Here is a 19381-nt window from a genome sequence, read left to right on the forward strand (position 1 = left end):
CTTTCATAAACCGTCCTCGGCCATTTTTTTCGACTTTATTTTAACTTCGGGCAATCAATTCACATAATTCGTTTCCAAACTCAACAAAACAACAAAGAACTAAACAAAGTAGGAGTTAAGGTGGAACCAAACTAATTCGGGGCGAATTTTGGACAATTTAAAGATACCTAAAGAGCTCACTTCGTCGGTCGACAACAATGCTCTCGGTCGTTCCACACGTTAAAGTTCGGGAGTATATTTGCATAACGAAACCCTCAATGTTATTGTGTTTATGCAGATATTCTGCCGTACCTGTCCCGAAGTTCACCTTGTGGAAAGTCTGAGCATCTTTGTCGACCGATATTGAATTAATCATTTCTAGCGGGGTGAGCTCTTTAGGTACTCCTCACTTTAAAAAACGCTTTCTCCAAAATTTGGATAGGACGAGCTGTCCAAATTTCACTACCATCTAGATAAAGCTCTGGTCTTTTGATGTAGGAAGATTGAAAAAAAACTTTGTGATTTTTAGCAAAATTCTCATATTTGAGATTTACAACGACAATAAGTAAAAAATATATATTCAATGAGTTTTTAAGATTTGATGCTGATTTTTCGTAAGGCTCATCCGCAATACTTGAAAATAGATTTGTGAAAACTTCAAGGCAATCCATTTAAAGTTAGTTTCTACAGCGCGATGTCATTTATATGTTTCAAATTTTGGATCGAATTTTCAAGCGGCGTCATAACTTTTTCTGCCCAAGACTTTCCATCCAAATTTATACACAGGGTGCATTAGTACTAGATGATAAGATTCTGCAAATTTCAGAAAACTCGTTCTTGAGGATGATGAGAAAAAAGCCAAAAACTAAAAATAGCACTGTTAAATTTTCGGCTGTAATAAGGCTAAACATTTTAAAAATCTTAGAATAGAATAGCTGTTAGAATCTAGGATAATCCAATCACATTATATGAAAAATCTAGTTAAATTGACGCACTAGTTTTGCGAAGCGAGAAGAGATTAAAATTCGCTCTTAATTAGTTTGGTTCCACCTTAAAAGTAAAGAAAAAGGACGATTAATCATTTCATTATCTAAATGCTTTGAATCCTTCGAATGTCAACAAGCATAATAACGAAACCCTCAATGTTATTGTGTTTATGCAGATATTCTGCCGTACCTGTCCCGAAGTTCACCTTGTGGAAAGTCTGAGCATCTTTGTCGACCGATATTGAATTAATCATTTCTAGCGGGGTGAGCTCTTTAGGTACTCCTCACTTTAAAAAACGCTTTCTCCAAAATTTGGATAGGACGAGCTGTCCAAATTTCACTACCATCTAGATAAAGCTCTGGTCTTTTGATGTAGGAAGATTGAAAAAAAACTTTGTGATTTTTAGCAAAATTCTCATATTTGAGATTTACAACGACAATAAGTAAAAAATATATATTCAATGAGTTTTTAAGATTTGATGCTGATTTTTCGTAAGGCTCATCCGCAATACTTGAAAATAGATTTGTGAAAACTTCAAGGCAATCCATTTAAAGTTAGTTTCTACAGCGCGATGTCATTTATATGTTTCAAATTTTGGATCGAATTTTCAAGCGGCGTCATAACTTTTTCTGCCCAAGACTTTCCATCCAAATTTATACACAGGGTGCATTAGTACTAGATGATAAGATTCTGCAAATTTCAGAAAACTCGTTCTTGAGGATGATGAGAAAAAAGCCAAAAACTAAAAATAGCACTGTTAAATTTTCGGCTGTAATAAGGCTAAACATTTTTAAAATCTTAGAATAGAATAGCTGTTAGAATCTAGGATAATCCAATCACATTATATGAAAAATCTAGTTAAATTGACGCACTAGTTTTGCGAAGCGAGAAGAGATTAAAATTCGCTCTTAATTAGTTTGGTTCCACCTTAAAAGTAAAGAAAAAGGACGATTAATCATTTCATTATCTAAATGCTTTGAATCCTTCGAATGTCAACAAGCATAAGGAAGCCGGAAGCCCAATCTCTGGAAAGTGCAACTAGTATCCACGAGCTGCCAAAGGGCGGTTTGATTTATAATGTTAATCACAAACAAAAAAACTGTTTCATAAACAATATATGAATAACTCGATTGTTTTTGTTTTGAAGAAAAAAGGGATTGAATTTATACCGGAAGATTGCAGCATGCACATGTCTCCCATGCATCCCACGTCGACAAATTAAAAATTTAAACACGAATTACCACGAATTGTCCAATTTAAGTTTGAGAATTTCAATTGGAAAAAGCTAGTAGAATAAATGATCTTTCTAGGAAAATTGGTGTTTTTAGTTTTCTCAAGCTATAGTACCTTCTTTGTGGACTATTTCAACTTCGTCTATTCTCCACTTCTAGACGAAAGGTCCAAAGTATGCCGTATTCGGAGAAGATTATGTCCCTATAAATTTACTCAAAATATTCAATTTTAAGAGGCAATGTCTATAAAAATCAAACTTAATCGAAAATCGGTGGCCACGAAATCCGAAAAATGTAGTTTGTAAAAAGTTCCTGTTCACTTATTAGAACGCGTTTTCTATTTATGCTTTAGCGTAAAATAATCATTCATCTTTTGTTTACCATATTTCAAAAACAGATCTTCTCTAGTTTGCTTCATTTTTATGCGCGAGCACCTTTCTCAGACCTACCATTTTCACCTCGGATTTAGACTGAATTGAGGAAGTCGACGGCCAAAATCGATTTTCACGATTTTCTCAAAATAAAAGTGAAATTATTCAAAATGAACATCAGCACGTTTATTTGGTTGGTATTCCACATTTTTGAACCAAATATGAACAAAATCAATTTTTTTCAACTTGGCCGCCAGATGTTTAATTTTTACAGACATTGCCTCTCAATGCTTCAACTGACAGTTCAAAACACAAATAAACATGCAAACTTTGGTTACGAAAGACCTGGTTTTCTTGGAGCGAATTTTAAAATTCACTAATTTCAGGCTTTCTCTTCCCGTTAAAAGAAGAAATTCGTCATTCGCTCCTTTTTTTTTTTTTTTTTTTTTTTTTTTTCAAAACAAGTTGTAAAACAGAGGTAACAAGCTGGTAACAGACATTTAGCTAGCTTCTGCCTTATGATGGTAGGGGGTACGATTCGCAATTTGTAGACTAATTGTATATTAATCTTGCCATATCCAACTTCAGTTTCCTTGATTAGCTGGGAACTTATTATTGAAATTCACTAATATCAGGCTTTCTCTTCCCGTTGAAAGGCGAAATTCGTCATTCGCTCCTTTTTTTTTTTTTTTTTTTTTCAAAATAAATAAGTTGTAACACAGAGGTTACAAGCTGGTAACAGGCATTTAGCTAGCTTCTGCCTTATGATGGTAGGGGGTACGATTCGCAATTTGTTGACTAATTGTATATTAATCTTGCCATATCCAACTTCAGTTTCCTTGATTAGCTGGGAACTTATTATTGAAATTCACTAATATCAGGCTTTCTCTTCCCGTTGAAAGGCGAAATTCGTCATTCGCTCCTTTTTTTTTCTTTTTTTTTCTTTTTCAAAATAAATAAGTTGTAACACAGAGGTTACAAGCTGGTAACAGGCATTTAGCTAGCTTCTGCCTTATGATGGTAGGGGGTACGATTCGCAATTTGTTGACTAATTGTATATTAATCTTGCCATATCCAACTTCAGTTTCCTTGATTAGCTGGGAACTTATTATTGAAATTCACTAATATCAGGCTTTCTCTTCCCGTTGAAAGGCGAAATTCGTCATTCGCTCCTTTTTTTTTTTTTTTTTTTTTTTTTTCAAAATAAATAAGTTGTAACACAGAGGTTACAAGCTGGTAACAGGCATTTAGCTAGCTTCTGCCTTATGATGGTAGGAGGTACGATTCTCAGTTTGTATACTAATTGTATATTAATCTTGCCATGTTCAACTTCAGTTTCCTTGATTAGCTGGGAACTTATTATTCCTTAAGGGGAACTAATACGTCAAGATAGATATAGATAGATAGATAGATAGATATGTTTATTAAGAAATATCACCTTGCAGCTAAAAAGCTGAATTGCGTGTACTATATATGAAAATATAAACTATAATGCGAATATCTATAAATATATACATGTATAAAAAGGACTCATAACAGTTATGTATTAAGACATGTTTAAAGGAATTTCAATTGATGAAGGAATAAAAGTGTTTACACCTACAAGTCTTTTTAAATCTACAAGTCTTTATTCTTTGGAGAGCACGTGGCCTTCGTAGATGAGAGAACACATTTTGGGACGCCAAGGGGGCAACTTGCCTTTTAAGGTGGCTGACAACTTTGGTAAATAATAAGCAGAAAATTGAAACTTTTTAAACCTGAAATTTAATGCTGATTTCAAAAAGGTAAAGAAAAAATGGGGTGTCCCGAGCTCGTTCTTGTTAAGATAATCACTCCGGAATGACAAGCGTTGTACAATTTTGGAAGAAAAATAGAGAAAATCAAGCTCTGTACAAAAAAAATAAAACCGAAAAAAAGGAAGAAACATGAGTAATTCTCTCCGAACACGTAACTTACACTATATTTATAAAATACTGATAAAAGTTGGCTTCTACTATTGTAGACAATGGAAAAACTTTTTTTGTTCAGGTTCTACGGTGTGCAGAACGATTTTTTACATTGTTATAATAAACAGAATTGTCTTAAACTTTGAAAAAAATGGGATATTACCAGTTATTCCGGAAAATAACAAAAAAATCTAAGCCTGTGCAAAATTTTGAGGGTTTTGCCCTCTTGAAGTTCAAAACGTGTATGGTTCTTCAATAAAATCGTGAAGATTATTCAGCGGTTTTTGAGCGCGCCCACATCGTGGGCTCAAATCGAATGTTGAAAAGTAGTAAGACACCTTAATGAAAAGCACTTCTAAAAAGCAATTAAAGTTTTTATTGGCTGTTTACTTGATCATGTAATTAGCTGCCCTTTGCACAGCTGCATACGAACATATAAAGTGTGTCAGCTTCATACGGAGATTTGAGTAGATGGCTTATTAATATAAATTTATAGCTAATTTTATTAAAATGAATGAAACAAAACACATTTTCTGCACTTTGCACACTCTTTGATCTAGCCAGATCCTTCTTAATTTCCTTTATGAGCTCATAACTTTTTACTATTTAAGAAGACCTTATTTTTTTCGATGTGTTTATGTATATATTAGTTGCTCAACATTACAATCAAAACTGAGCAGAAACAAAAAATCAAATAAACAGGAGAGAAAAAGAAAAAAAAAAACGAAAGAAGCTGCATTTCTAATGATGTTTAAATTAAATAATTGCTAAAGGTCAGGGATAAGGCCTAGTATTGGCTTCCATTTCCTAGCCATAGAGCTGTCTTCATCCTCACATTTCTCCATATAATAAACTGATTTTATATATTATTGAAAACCGTCCAATGACGGTTTACTTTCATTATTCTTGCATAGCCAGATATAATATCGGGCAGCAAGAAAAATAAAATTTACTTGAAGTTTATTTTATTGATTTTGCTTTATTGTTTTCGATGTTACCCGAAGCTGTTTACATAAACATATAGCTGTTTGCAAAGAGAGAAAGTGAAGTGCTGTTTCCTCTTTACTGATGTGTTTTTGACAAAGATGAGTAAGGAACATTACGTGGCACTATGGTTCATCATACCATCCAAATTCATTTCACTTGATTAATTTCGAAGTCATTGTTTTTGTTTAGCGAGATAATTGGAGATATGTTTAGCGCAATGGATATTTGATTTTGCGAAACAGCTGAAACCTGCAATGACCAATTTTTTTATATCAATTATTTCTCTACAGCTCTCACAGTGTTTATATCATAATAAAGAGACACAAACACCTGTTTTTTAATGCTTTCAATATTTTTGTACGATAATTCGCGAATGTGTCTCTGTCCTCTGATTTAAACTCGCAATCAGACAATCCGCTTGCAGGTTATATGTGATATTTTTACCCAGCCAATAAGCGCGAGTTTTATATTTCAATTAGTTTTATAATGAAGACTGAAATTACCTATAAAATGTGATATAAGAGAAACGATTCTGTGCATTGTATCAACTACAACAACCAAGGATGAAAGTACAGGCCTTCTTTCTGGCTGGCCTAATATTCGCCCTGAATGTATACTTGACTACATGTAAGAAATTAGCTTGTAGAAAAAAAGACCTTTGCAGTGCTTCTTTTTTATAATTACATCTAAAAATGCTTAGGCTTTCAAGTAGCTCCACTTTAAAACAGTGGCGGCCCCGTCTTCCCACCTTCCTCATCACTAGCGAATCAGAGGGAAGTGATTGAAACACTTAGGTCATGTTGTGTGTACATATTCACACCCATATATATAATGATCTTTTTTTTTTAAATGCGTTTTTAGGCTGCCCAGACAACTGCACATGCCATATGCATGCTGATTCCCATACTACCGAAAAACTTCCCGTAGCAGAATGTAAAAGATGTTCCTATGTGCCTCGAATACCACAAGATAGATTTGCACTGTAAGTAAAATGCACCAGAAAACTGCACATGCCATATGGATTCTGATTCCTATAATACCAGTAAAGTTCCCATAGCAGAATGCAAAAGATATTCATTTGTGCCTCAAATACCACAAGATACCCGTGGAGTCTCGCTGAGCTCAGTGTCGTATGTGAGTAGAGTTGTTTGTTGGTTCTCTCCTGTGCTTCGAGGATTTTTCTCCGGGTTCTCCGGTTTTCCTCACTCCACAAAAATCAACATCTAAATTCCAATTGGAATTGCTGTGGATGAAGAGCCACTCTGTGGAAAATGCCACTGCTAAATCCTATTTATTTTTTTATTTCATTTATTATTTGCTTCTCATTACAATTCGGGTCTCCACCAATGTTAGAACTGGCTGAAATAGCTCCGGGATCGCCTGGAGTACCACTCTTTATTCGACTTGTCCTTTAGGAGACTAGTTAGCTCTAAAAACAGGAGAGACTTGCTACGAGCCTAAAGTGTACTGAAGCCGCTGATTTGAAAGAATTTGCCTCAGTAGTTGTTTTTTTAGAAGGATTTTCTTTCTAGTCCACGCTTTCCAGTTCAACTACAGCTACAGCCTTAGAATCGGCCTTTACCTCCAAAGTTAAGTCGATTCAGTGTGACAGGGAGCTGTATAGGTTTGTCTGTATATATATAGCTAAGCCTGATTTCCTATTCACACCACGTGGTTAGATAAAGTCACTATATTTTGATTAAAACAAGTATAGTATTGTATAGTATTGATTTAAGTTGTGGCTAAGAATGTTAAACGTCATTGAAGATCAAACAACCATCTGATATCGATAGCCCATAACCATCTGTTGGATAGTAAAACTATCTGTTTCGGAGTAAAATTGATTCACAATTTTTCATTGATAATTAGTTTGTCTTGCACCTCCAGAATAGCTGCCTCGTCTTTTATTTCTTACGCTTATGATTATAAGTATCATTTAGACCGTCATTAGTATTACCGGTTACGTACATACTTCATGTGAGGCAAAATATTTTAAAGTATCTTTCCCCTGGGCCCGGTTGTTCAAAGCTGGGTTAGCGCTAATCCAGGATTAACTCTATAGGTCTTATTAAGAGTTGTCCCAGGATTAGCACTAATCGGGTTTTGAACAACTGGGCCCTGATCTTTAACGGAAAGCAATGAGTGTGTGACAGATGGAATGAAATTAGAAGACAAGTAACGCCCAGATATAGGGTAGTGATCATTCTTTGGCGAATTTAATAACGATGAGGTTCGTTGCCACAACAAAAGAGAATGACAAATACTGTCATTTAAGGAGAGGCTCGAAGCGTTTTTTCTTGAGCTCTCTAGGTCCATTGACGTAGGCATTGCAATTGAACTTTTAATTTTCAAACTGAATAAACTCAAGAACTCTGCTGTGAAACTTCTTCAAAGTTTGCATATGGCTTTGTTTTTTCGTTTTTGGAAACTTAGGGGAAAATTTAAAAGGATCTGTAAGAGGGAACTATTCCAAACAAATTTTATTGATTTTTACGAATTCCCTCTTTCAGAACGTTTTCTTTTTTCATCAAAAAGAAGATTACACTACAAAGTTTTTAAAAATATTCGGGTTTTTTTTTTTAAATTCATCGTTTGGTTCCAAGGTCTTTTAAATTAACTTTTTTTTATCGCATAACAAGGGTTCTGATGATGTTGTCATAGCAACGTCTTGCGTCATTTGTCATTTTACTTATGATCTTTAATTTGGTTTATGGTCTTTGGCTTTCCGGGTTTACTTGCTGTCATATTATAGCTATATTATAGCTCGGTGTTATATATAAGTTGAGTTTGTTTGTTGGTTCTCTCCTGTGCTTCGAGGGTTTTTCTCCAGGTTCTCCGGTTTTCCTCCCTCCGCAAAAAGCAACTTCTAAATTCCAATTCGATCTTGGGCTTTCACCTAGCATGGATCTGTGGGTTCCGTTCGTGATTGTCCCACTGTGATTACAGAGAAAACTGATAGATTTTTTTTTTTTAATTTTTATTTTTAATTTTTAGTTCAGAATTGTTTGTAATGCGAAGGCATAAAACACGTCTCCTTAAGTACAAATAAGATGGTGGCAATAAAAACTAGTGTTCCGGAGAAATGGGTTCCCTGTGTTTAGCCCCAGAGGGCTTAGCGGGGGAGGGAAGAAAGAAACATGGCCTTTGGCACGTTTGTTGCTCAAAGAAAATAAAAGCCGTTTTATCAGGAAAACAGTCCTGAATACTAAAATAGAGTCGTTTTATCAATAAAACAACTAGCAACAAAAGATACATCAGCACAAGCAAACGCACGGCACGTATTTATGTGTGGGTCAAACATCATAGTAACACTAGTTATTCTTTAAATTCACAGCATTCTTGGCAATTTTTCTAAAGAAGAATTTCCTAGAAGATCCTTCATTAATACGACTGGTATTAAAAAACTGTAAGTTTTTTGTGTCTGTGAAAACAAAACGAATTTGATTATCAAAATACGAGAAACACTTCCAGTTTTTAAATGATATCGAACAACATTTGCATCGTTCCCCATATCCATTATACATTTTAAAAAATAGCGTTGACGACGAATATATTAAGAATATTGTTAAAAACGCAAGGATATGTGATGCATGTGATGAATTTACTAGTCATTTTGATTTTCTTCAAATTAGTAAGTCCTTTTCCTAATAGAGTTTAGCAGATCTTATTTAATTTCCACTGTTTTTGTTTTCTGTCCATATGAGTATTACACAATAAAAAATGGTAATCTCAGTTTTGCAGGTTTACAAAAATCACTACCATTATATTTTATAAGCCTTTTCATCATTTCATTCTGCAAAGAATGTGCAAGATATAAAGAAAGACCGTGAATGACATGAGACCGTATGAGTACTTCTTATCTGCTCGCGATTGGGTACAATAGAGTTGAGAGGGAGTTTGGGCATTCCTTTGGAGAATTAAATAATAAACAACTTATTAGTTCGTTAAGCATTTCATACAGCAGTGTATTTTTACTCGTCACTTGTACCCTGTGACTCGTAAAATCGTAAAAGTACACAGCCTTATCAGATGCTTAGCCCACTGATAATCTCTATTGAAGAATTCCTACGATGCTTTATTTTCGGCGCATGACATCAAATTTATTCTTTTCCATTTCATGCTGAAACATTTCATGAAACACAAGTCGAGTTCGGGTAGGGAATAAAACTTGAAATGTACACAACTCATGTATGCGGATTCCATTGTTTATATTTTAGTGTAGTACGTTGGAGTTCATTGAAAGTTCTGAACAACGAAAGCTTTGAAGGGTGTTGCCCCCAACTAACATCACTGTATGTATAAATGGAATGTTAAATGAAATGATTGCTCAGTCTCTGGGGATAGAGTCTTATGACTAAAGCGCTTGACTCCAGACTAATTCAAATTTCAAAGGTGATGTTGTTCATGAATTAAGCTTAAAGCCTTAAAACGATTAGTGAAACCAAAAACGTACTTTTCTTAATTAATAAATTTCTATAATTAATAAGTAATAGCTAATTAATATTGGCGATGGAGTAAACAAGGTGAATAGGATTTTTATTACATGGCAAGGCATTGAGATAAAAAAGGAGAAACGAAACAAAAAGTAAAATTGACACTCGCATGTCGAACGGGAACTGCATTGGAAGAACTTGTTGTACGTGCCACAAGTCGTTCATGTTTGAGTTCACACATGTCGCATAGATTGTATAACATATCACAGCCAAATATTTTGGGACTTTGAAAAGTGGCCGCTAAATAGAGGGTGGCCGCTTAATAGAGGTACCACTGTACCTTGATACTATGATGTGTTTTCCCGAACTAATATGGCAGAACCTTAAAACCTAGTTTCACTTTGATTTAATGAATGAGCCATGATACTTATCAAGTGGCGCGTGCGACAGCCTTTTTTTCTCTCTCTCATTCTTTTGCTCGTTTTATTCTTTGAAAAATCTATTTTATTTCACCATACGAAATCGTAAACTCCTTGACGGGGAATATGAAGACGATTAACTTAGCTACCTCAGCCGTCTCAAGTGCCTATTATGCCAAACTAGCGCATAAGCTTTTTTGGGCACTTCCAGGTCAAATATCACTACCGTGTACTCTTGATGCACTTCTCTTTAAGCTACTTGAGACACTTTCAGAATATGCTGCACAGTAGGATTCTCAGTGATTGCCGAATCGAGGTATCCTTGCCAGTCTCAGGTAGCGATATCACCCATTCGATGGTGGGACAATTTGAGACATCCAATAGGATGTCTCAGTATCATTCCTAGAAGTAGGCATTTTGGCATTTTGAACTGATCATTTGTAGCTGCCTTGCACAGTTCTTGTGCAATCGAGGATGCGATTCGTTGTTTCCTGGGAGAAATCTCGTTTGTATTAGCTAATACTATGGTCCTTATAAAACTCTTCAAACTTGATGGAGACTGTATGGAACTGTCAGTAAGTTGCCTTGCAGAAGGAGGCCAAAGTATCGTCTGACTTAGCATGATGACTTCGTAAAATCAAGGCGGCCTCTTCCATTATCTTAGATTCTGATGCCGCACTCTCAAAAACTGCAGCAATTGCTTGACCTTTCTCAATCGCAGATGAATAGACTAGTCCTCTCTCGTAGTTAGGACGCCAAAAACTGCAATTTCGTGCAAAAATGACTCAGTAGTTTACTTTTAAGTTTGTCCGTTTTATAGTTGTTGATAAATGTTCTAACATCAACTGTAGATACCATCTCTCAGCATTGACATTCAAATCACATTCATTCCTACGACAATGATATCCTTCACATTTGCGCAGAGATGATCAAAAGATTGTTTATGCGCTGCTTTCAATTCGAGTCCATCCTTTGATTCATATTCTTCCTCGATAACAGTCTCTTCGACAGACTACCTTTTAACATATTATCGTTAGGGAAGCACGGGTGGCGTGCGCTTCTAATACGCCGCCTCTCTCCGGTTTTTCCTCCCTCCACAAAAATCAACTTCTAAATTCTAATTCAATCTACTGGCTGCCTTATCAATTGGGTCGCAAGGCCTGTTAGGCATTAAGCCGTCCACCCAGGAGTGGTAAATGCATTAGATTTTGCTTTTTCTCAGCAGTCACCTTAATAGATTCTTCGGCCGTTTTAGTTACACATTTTATCAGCTTTTCTTCCTATTTTTGTTCAATTATTCTGTTTTTCTCATAAAAAAGGCAATTGTCTGCTGGAAAAAGGTTTAACAGGTTTTATTTTTCATTAAAAAAAACTTATACAGAATATAAATAGATAAGTAATTATTTAGATGTTTTGTTGAGGGTGCAAGAGAAACACTTTAGAGGGTAAACAAGCTCTTGCACCTTAAATGAAACAGAAAACGAAACACATATATAAACTAACATATAAGATGGAAGAAATCATATAAACATATATAAGATGGAAGAAATATGAATAAATATGTGTTATACAATAATAGTAGTAATAAAAAATATAATGAAACTGAAGTTATTTAGCCCGTGAAATAGATATTAGATTAATACACTTTATTACACATTAATAGTCGGATGATCCCAAGAAATTGGACCACTTTGAATTAGATCCGGCCTAAAATAGTCTAAGAATAGCCGTTTACTCCAATAATTATAAGACAACAATTGAGAAAAGCACAGTGAAGTATTTATTTATTTATTTATTCAACGGAGCAGAAAATTAACTCACTAAAGTTCTTTTCTTTTATATCATATCGACGAAGAACTACGTCAATTTCTGAAACTGAAGCAAAATTATTTATAACAGTTCACCATCTGCAGAACAGACATCCGTGATCCATGTTCTTGCTTCTATAGTGGGGACACTCGTGATGATCATCTGTGCTTGTTTCATTAGATAATTAAAGGATAACAAACTTTTTGATTCTGGAACAATTTCATTGTCTTCTACCGTCTGTAGCATCGCCTTTAACATGTAATAATAATAATAATAACAACAACTACAATAATAATAATAATAATGAGGTCAGCATGACCTAGAAACGTATATTAACAACAATAATAATAGTAATAATAATAATAACAATAATAATAATAATAATAAGATTAAAAATAAATGTAACAGGTCATGTGCAAATATACTGTCCCTTAAGAAAGCATTTTTTATGGTGAAAAATACATATTAAAAATAATGGCCATCGGAATAGGTATCAGTGACATGTGCAGTACTGGCATTCACAGTTGTAGTAGCTTTAAAGTGCCACTGATTAAATATCTGACTTGCTCTTTTCTTGGCTTGAAAGACTTTGATAGCGAAGTAAAATGTCCTTTTTCAAATATCTTCTTTTGCTTCGAAAGATATTGGAGAGAAAAATGGCGGCCATTTTTCTTGATGACGTCATATTCTCAATACTTGAGCAGCCTAAGATTATGATAAGCTATATATCAGTCCAATTTCAATCAAAATTGACGAAATTTGCTAATATTACAGTTCTCTATCTGTTCTTCAAAATAAATTATAGAGTTGAGTTACCATAGCAACAGCCTTGGTTTCAGGCGACCCCTACCTGAAATCCAGGTTTTTCAAAGAGACCATCTGTTATGGTCGAGGACACAAATTTAATCAAACAATTTTCTGCTCAAGTTAAAAGATAACGAAGCAATTGCTGAAAGGCTAAAATTGTTATTAGTGGCCTGGACTCCAGTGTGTTGCCATAGCAACCAAAGTTGGATGATATTTATCAAATTCTCTCAGAGATATACTGGAATATATGTTGAATAAAACGTTCAGTTGACAATATGACGTCATGAACCTCCTGATTAGCATAAACTTAGGAATTGAATATCTCGCGAACCAAAAATGCTAACAAGAGCTGAAAAACGCATTTTTCTTCTTTTGCAAAGTTTCTTAATATGTGTTTAAACAGTAAAGATTGGAGACATCAAAATTTCATCGTAGTGGCACTTTAAATGATAACTTGATAGCAAAAGTGATGAACACTACAATATTTTGTTTTGCAACAACTACACGCAAAAATATTCCGCAGATTTAAAAACCTGAATTTGGCTCCCTGTGGTTTTTCCTCAAAATACAAAAAGGGGCAAAGTTCCCAAATGTTCCAGACCAAGTGACAACAGTCTAAATAAATGTCACGAACCTCAAAATGGGTTGTGTCCAATATCACCTGTAAGCTAAACATGTTACTTTAAAAACTTAAGAGGGCGTCTCTGTAACAGCGTGCCACTCGATCTGGGCTCGAAAAATAGATTTCTTTTATATTCCTACCATCGAAAGTACTATCTATCCTCACTACAAAATTGCAGTTAGAATTGTTCTAAATTCTTTTTTCCACCCGCTATGCGAATTTTTGTCCATCGACCCCAAATCAGTGAAAGACGCCGATTTTCGAGGTCGGCCGAGGGCTACTTTCAAAGTCTGTTTTCTCGGGTTTCTCTCCACATAAAAGCTAATTTTTCTATCCAGAACTTTAGTCTAGTGTAACTTCAGCATAAAAACAGTAATAGTTTTTTTTGGAATGCTCGAATTCTGAAAAATAATCCTAACTGATCGAGATTACCGAAAGCGTGACGTGGAAAGCTAAGATTATGAGACCTCGAATATTGCAAATTTCTCATTTGTGGCACCTAACCCAGCCCTAAAATATCATTCAACCTTGAGATAAGAAGCTATTTTATAGATGTGTGCAATAAAATTTGCGGCACATTGCGTTTCTACGAAATAAGCTAAGTTTCAAATTGTTCTATTTTCAGTTATTTCCTTGCGTGACACGACAGGCCGTTGGGTCTGTGACGGCTACTTCTTTGCTCATTATCCTCAATACCATTACCTAAAATATAATATGATGAATTAAACCTTAACTTTACAATATTTGTTCCAATATAAAAGAATTCAATGATCTACGGCTTCATTTAATAGTGTTTTTATAAGCTGTTTTGAAATTTCACCGCACAGTAATTTTTTTATTTGAATATCTCGAGGTCGGGAGGTCAATCGCTATTTGTTTATTTAATTGTAGTAAAGAAATCCTCGAAACATACTAAAGAGATCCAAAAATAAGAAGTGTTCTTGTTTGTAGAGCTGAATATTTCTAGTTTTTTTTTTAGTTGAAGGTAACATATTATTTATATCATTGTGAGTGAAGGATGTACTCGCCCGAGTTAGCAGTGTTATTGATCAACTCTATACTTATATTAGTAGTACTTGGAATACTGAATCTATATGTCTTTGTACTGAATACTAGTGAGTTAGACTAGGACGTCTAAATTGAAGACTCTTGCAAAAAAATAAAATAAAACAAAATAACAATGCATAATATATATTTTTTAATATACATCTGTAATATAATACAAATAACCATAATTACAAATACGAATATATATCTAAGAGCTAAATTATCAGAGAGAAATGAAACTATATACGATGGGCTCCGCCGAGAACCAGACGAAGCTTCTTATACAGTATATCACTTGTTCAAGAGACATCTTCAACACTTAGGATGGGCTGGGCTCTAAAACCAAGATCCGGAGCTGCTCTACAGAAAATGTGCGGTCGTATTTGACAGTGAAGTTTGACCTGGGTGAGAGGACTGGTTGAAAAGCAGACCCTGAACAAGTTGCCGCGGAAATGCGGTGAGCGAGAAATGATAACAATGAAAGGCGCTTTGAAAGAGTAGAATCGGGCTATCGAAGACCCAGATTGCAGGATTCTTTTCGCGTCTTTCCACTTCGCGAAAAAAATCCACAGTACGAGATATTTCCGTGACCAGTCCTCAACAAAATGTACGATCTTTGGTGGACGAGGAAGACATTCAGGATGTAATACGAGAGTCAGAACGTAAATCTGTTACAAGAAATTGAGGATAGCATTGGCCTGCAACACCCCATTATGCACTAGTCAATTGAAACCCCCACCCCCCGACCCCCGCGAAAGAAGGATAATAAGAACCTATAAGGCTACAATTTCAAGAAAGGTTCCGATCAGTGGAGTTCAGTGTAAAAGTGTATAGGTAGAAACTACTATAAGTTTGTTTGAGCATGTGTTTTGTGTAGAACATACTGCTATGCATTTGGCTACGGGTTGCCTGTGCTTGGAATCACAACGCCTTCTTTGGTATTTTTCAAGATGGCCGACCTCTTGTTTCAAACGAGCGTTAAAATCCCCGCTCGATTCCCCGCTGAGAAAACCATTCGTTAAATCCCCGAACCCCGGGTGCAATCATGCTCTTAAAAGCACATCAAAAACGCGTCACGACCCCGTTCAGTGCCCGGCTAGCCGCGGGGGTTTCATTTGACTAGTGCATTATGACACCTACGATCTATGCGACTACTATATCAAAGAAACAAGATCTCTGCCTTCAATGGCGGAAGCTGAACATTAGAGAGTTTTAGATTGACCATGCGCAAATATTCTTTTGATGATCGATGACACTGACACTGACACTGACACTGACACTGACGCTGACAATGATAATAATAATAATACAGCAAAACAACGATAAAAGAAAAGGCCGTCCAATAAAAACATCAATAAGAACAATCTACCAAAGATTTCAGGAATATCAACCATCACAGATTTTGAAAGAATGCTTTAGACGCAACCATAATAGCTTGGCTTCAAAGTAGTTGAACTTACTCGGGTAGAGTGAAAGCTGAATGTTTCTCTAAGAAAAATGAGCAATTTACAGAGTAGCTCTATATCTTCAAAATTATTAAATTGGAGGAGCCAGTACCCGCAACCTCCACTTCCGAACCGCCGCCCCTATATGATCATAATTTTCACAATCACTCGTTCTGTAGTTATAAATGAATTCATACGTTTGTTTGCACCTGTTGCTATAATACTAGAAGAAAAAATGACCTGCACTTACCTTTACCTAAATTAAGCTTAGGTAAGAAAACGTTTAAATATTCAGGATCTCTTATGTTCAATACACTACCTAGAGATATTAAGGATATTTCATCTTTAAGTATTTTTAAGAGTCGCCTAAAAAAGTATTACTTAGCTTAAAAGTTTCGTTTTTTTTTTTAGACATATAACATATATAGTTTTTTTTCTAGGTACATGTTATTTTTAAATTTAAATTTTATATAAATATTAGTTAGGATTTTTTCAGATTTTATCATAGAATTAGTTTGTATATAGTGAAGTATATATTTTTATAGTTTGTAATTAGTTTATTGTTTTATATGCAGGGCCCCTATGGATATCAGCCTAGTTGCTGAAAGGGCTACCCTGCTGAAATTAAGTCTTTATTATATTATTGCAAAAATCGTCGTCTCAGCCGAAGAACAGTCAAGACTGCAAAGTATTTTTTAGAAAAAATGATAGTATATGGAGTTCGAAAATATCGGAAGGACGAAATACCTTTTCACAATAAAAGATGATGGATAACTTATAAAGGAAATAAACGCTGAGAATGTTAAATGACTAGTGACAAAGATATCAATGATATATTACCTACAACTTAAAAAAACTATAAATATTCAGCTCTACAAACAAGAACAGTTCTCAGTTTTGGATCTATTTAGGATGTTTCGACATATTACTTAGCGAGTATTTCTTTACTAAATTTACTATAATTAAATAAACAAATAACGATTGACCTCCCGCGGAGCTCGAAATAAAAAAAAACCTGTGCGGTGAAATTTCAAAACAGCTTATAGAAACACTATTAAATGAAGCCGTAGATCATTGAATTCTTTTATATTGGAACAAATATTGTAAAGTTAAGGTTTAATTCATCATATTATATTTTAGGTAATGGTATTGAGGATAATGAGCAAAGAAGTAGCCGTCACAGACCCAACGGCCTGTCGTGTCACGCAAGGAAATAACTGAAAATAGAACAATTTGAAACTTAGCTTATTTCGTAGAAACGCAATGTGCCGCAAATTTTATTGCACACATCTATAAAATAGCTTCTTATCTCAAGGTTGAATGATATTTTAGGGCTGGGTTAGGTGCCACAAATGAGAAATTTGCAATATTCGAGGTCTCATAATCTTAGCTTTCCACGTCACGCTTTCGGTAATCTCGATCAGTTAGGATTATTTTTCAGAATTCGAGCATTCCAAAAAAAACTATTACTGTTTTTATGCTGAAGTTACACTAGACTAAAGTTCTGGATAGAAAAATTAGCTTTTATGTGGAGAGAAACCCGAGAAAACAGACTTTGAAAGTAGCCCTCGGCCGACCTCGAAAATCGGCGTCTTTCACTGATTTGGGGTCGATGGACAAAAATTCGCATAGCGGGTGGAAAAAAGAATTTAGAACAATTCTAACTGCAATTTTGTAGTGAGGATAGATAGTACTTTCGATGGTAGGAATATAAAAGAAATCTATTTTTCGAGCTCAGATCGAGTGGCACTCTGTTACAGAGACGCCCTCTTAAGAGTCATGACAAAGTCTTTAAACCTTGCTGGTAGCCGCCTCTTGCGTTGTGGTCGTGATGCTTGTGTTGGGTCAAAGCTTCCGCTACTCGCGACCTTGCTTGGCGTCTCTACCTTTGGGAGATCTGGCTCAGTTTTTCGTGTAGGTTCTTCAAGGGTGTCGTTGCTTTTTCACAAGGCCGAGAAAACTTCTCACTTCGGTAGCTTTGGTTGGCTCTCTTGCATTTGTAACAGCTCTCACTCTCTCCTCAGTTGGGCCAATACCCTTTTCAGATAGCAGCATGCCCATAAACACTATTCGATCCATGTTATAGGCACACTTGTCAGGATTCAACGTCAGGCCACTTTGGTCCAACCTCTGTAGCACAGCATTTAAACGTTGGTCATGCTCGCCCTGGTTGTGAGCATGTACAACAATGTCGTCTGAGATATTACCAGCCCCCTCCATCCCGGCTATTACAGTTGATATTTCATGTTGGTATTGCTTGCTTGCGGAACACACTCCGAACAGGAGGCACTTATATCTGTATAACCCGGCATGGGTTGCAAAGGTAGTTATCCCGCGCGACTCAGGGCTCAGCTCGAGTTGGTGGTAGCCCATTTCAAATCCAGTTTGGAGAATATCTTAGAGCCGTTCATGCCCTGCAGGACTTCATCCACAATGGGGATGGGGTGTCTTTCTCGAACGATAGCTTGATTGGCACACCTCATGTCCAAACACAGTCTTATCTCTCCCTTGCTTTTTGGTACAATAACCACTGGGTTTACCCATGGGGTGGGGCCATCCACCGGTTCGATAATGTCCATATCTACCAGCTCTTTGATTTTCTCTTCTACCTTTCTCCTTAAATTGAAGGGCGTTCGTCTAAGGGGTTGTGCAACTGGCTTAACATTATCATCGATGTGTAGTGTGACCTGTCTTGTCTCTAACTTCCCCACCCCCTTGAAAACATCAGGGTAACGTGCTTGTATGGACTGCGCGTAGCTGGAGACTGTGGAAATGTGTGTTCCAATTTTGAGTACACCCAAGGCTGTGGACGTTTCATATCCTAGCAGGGAAGCACCCTCCCCTTTGACGACTAAGAACTCTGTCTGGGATGTCTGCCCCCCGGCATTTACCACACATGTGAAACTACCCTTCACTGTCAGGGGTGCTCTTGATCCATAGGCATACAGCTGTTTCCCATTGGGGGCCAAGCTTGTTTTGCAGTCAATGTTCTTACGCTTCAGGTCTTCCCAGGTATTTTCACTAATGATGTTGCTACTTGCTCCAGAGTCTACTATAACTTTCAAGCTAACACCCCCAATGAGGATGTTCATCATGTTGGAATTATCCCCATCACTTACATGAAATGCATACTCACGGTCTGCTGGCTTCAATTCCTGTACGTAATTCATGTTTGCTGGTGGTTCCTCTTCGACTTGGTATGCCCTACTCCTTGTCTTGCATACTGCAGCAAAATGATCCTTGCCTTGGCATTTGTTGCATGTTTTACCACGAGGTGGGCAGTTAGAGTCACGTCCA

Source organism: Actinia tenebrosa, unplaced genomic scaffold, assembly GCF_029948245.1.
Source record: "Actinia tenebrosa isolate PJP-AT-01 unplaced genomic scaffold, QUT_ActTen_1.0 PGA_scaffold12__29_contigs__length_12842862, whole genome shotgun sequence".
NCBI lineage: Eukaryota > Metazoa > Cnidaria > Anthozoa > Actiniaria > Actiniidae > Actinia > Actinia tenebrosa.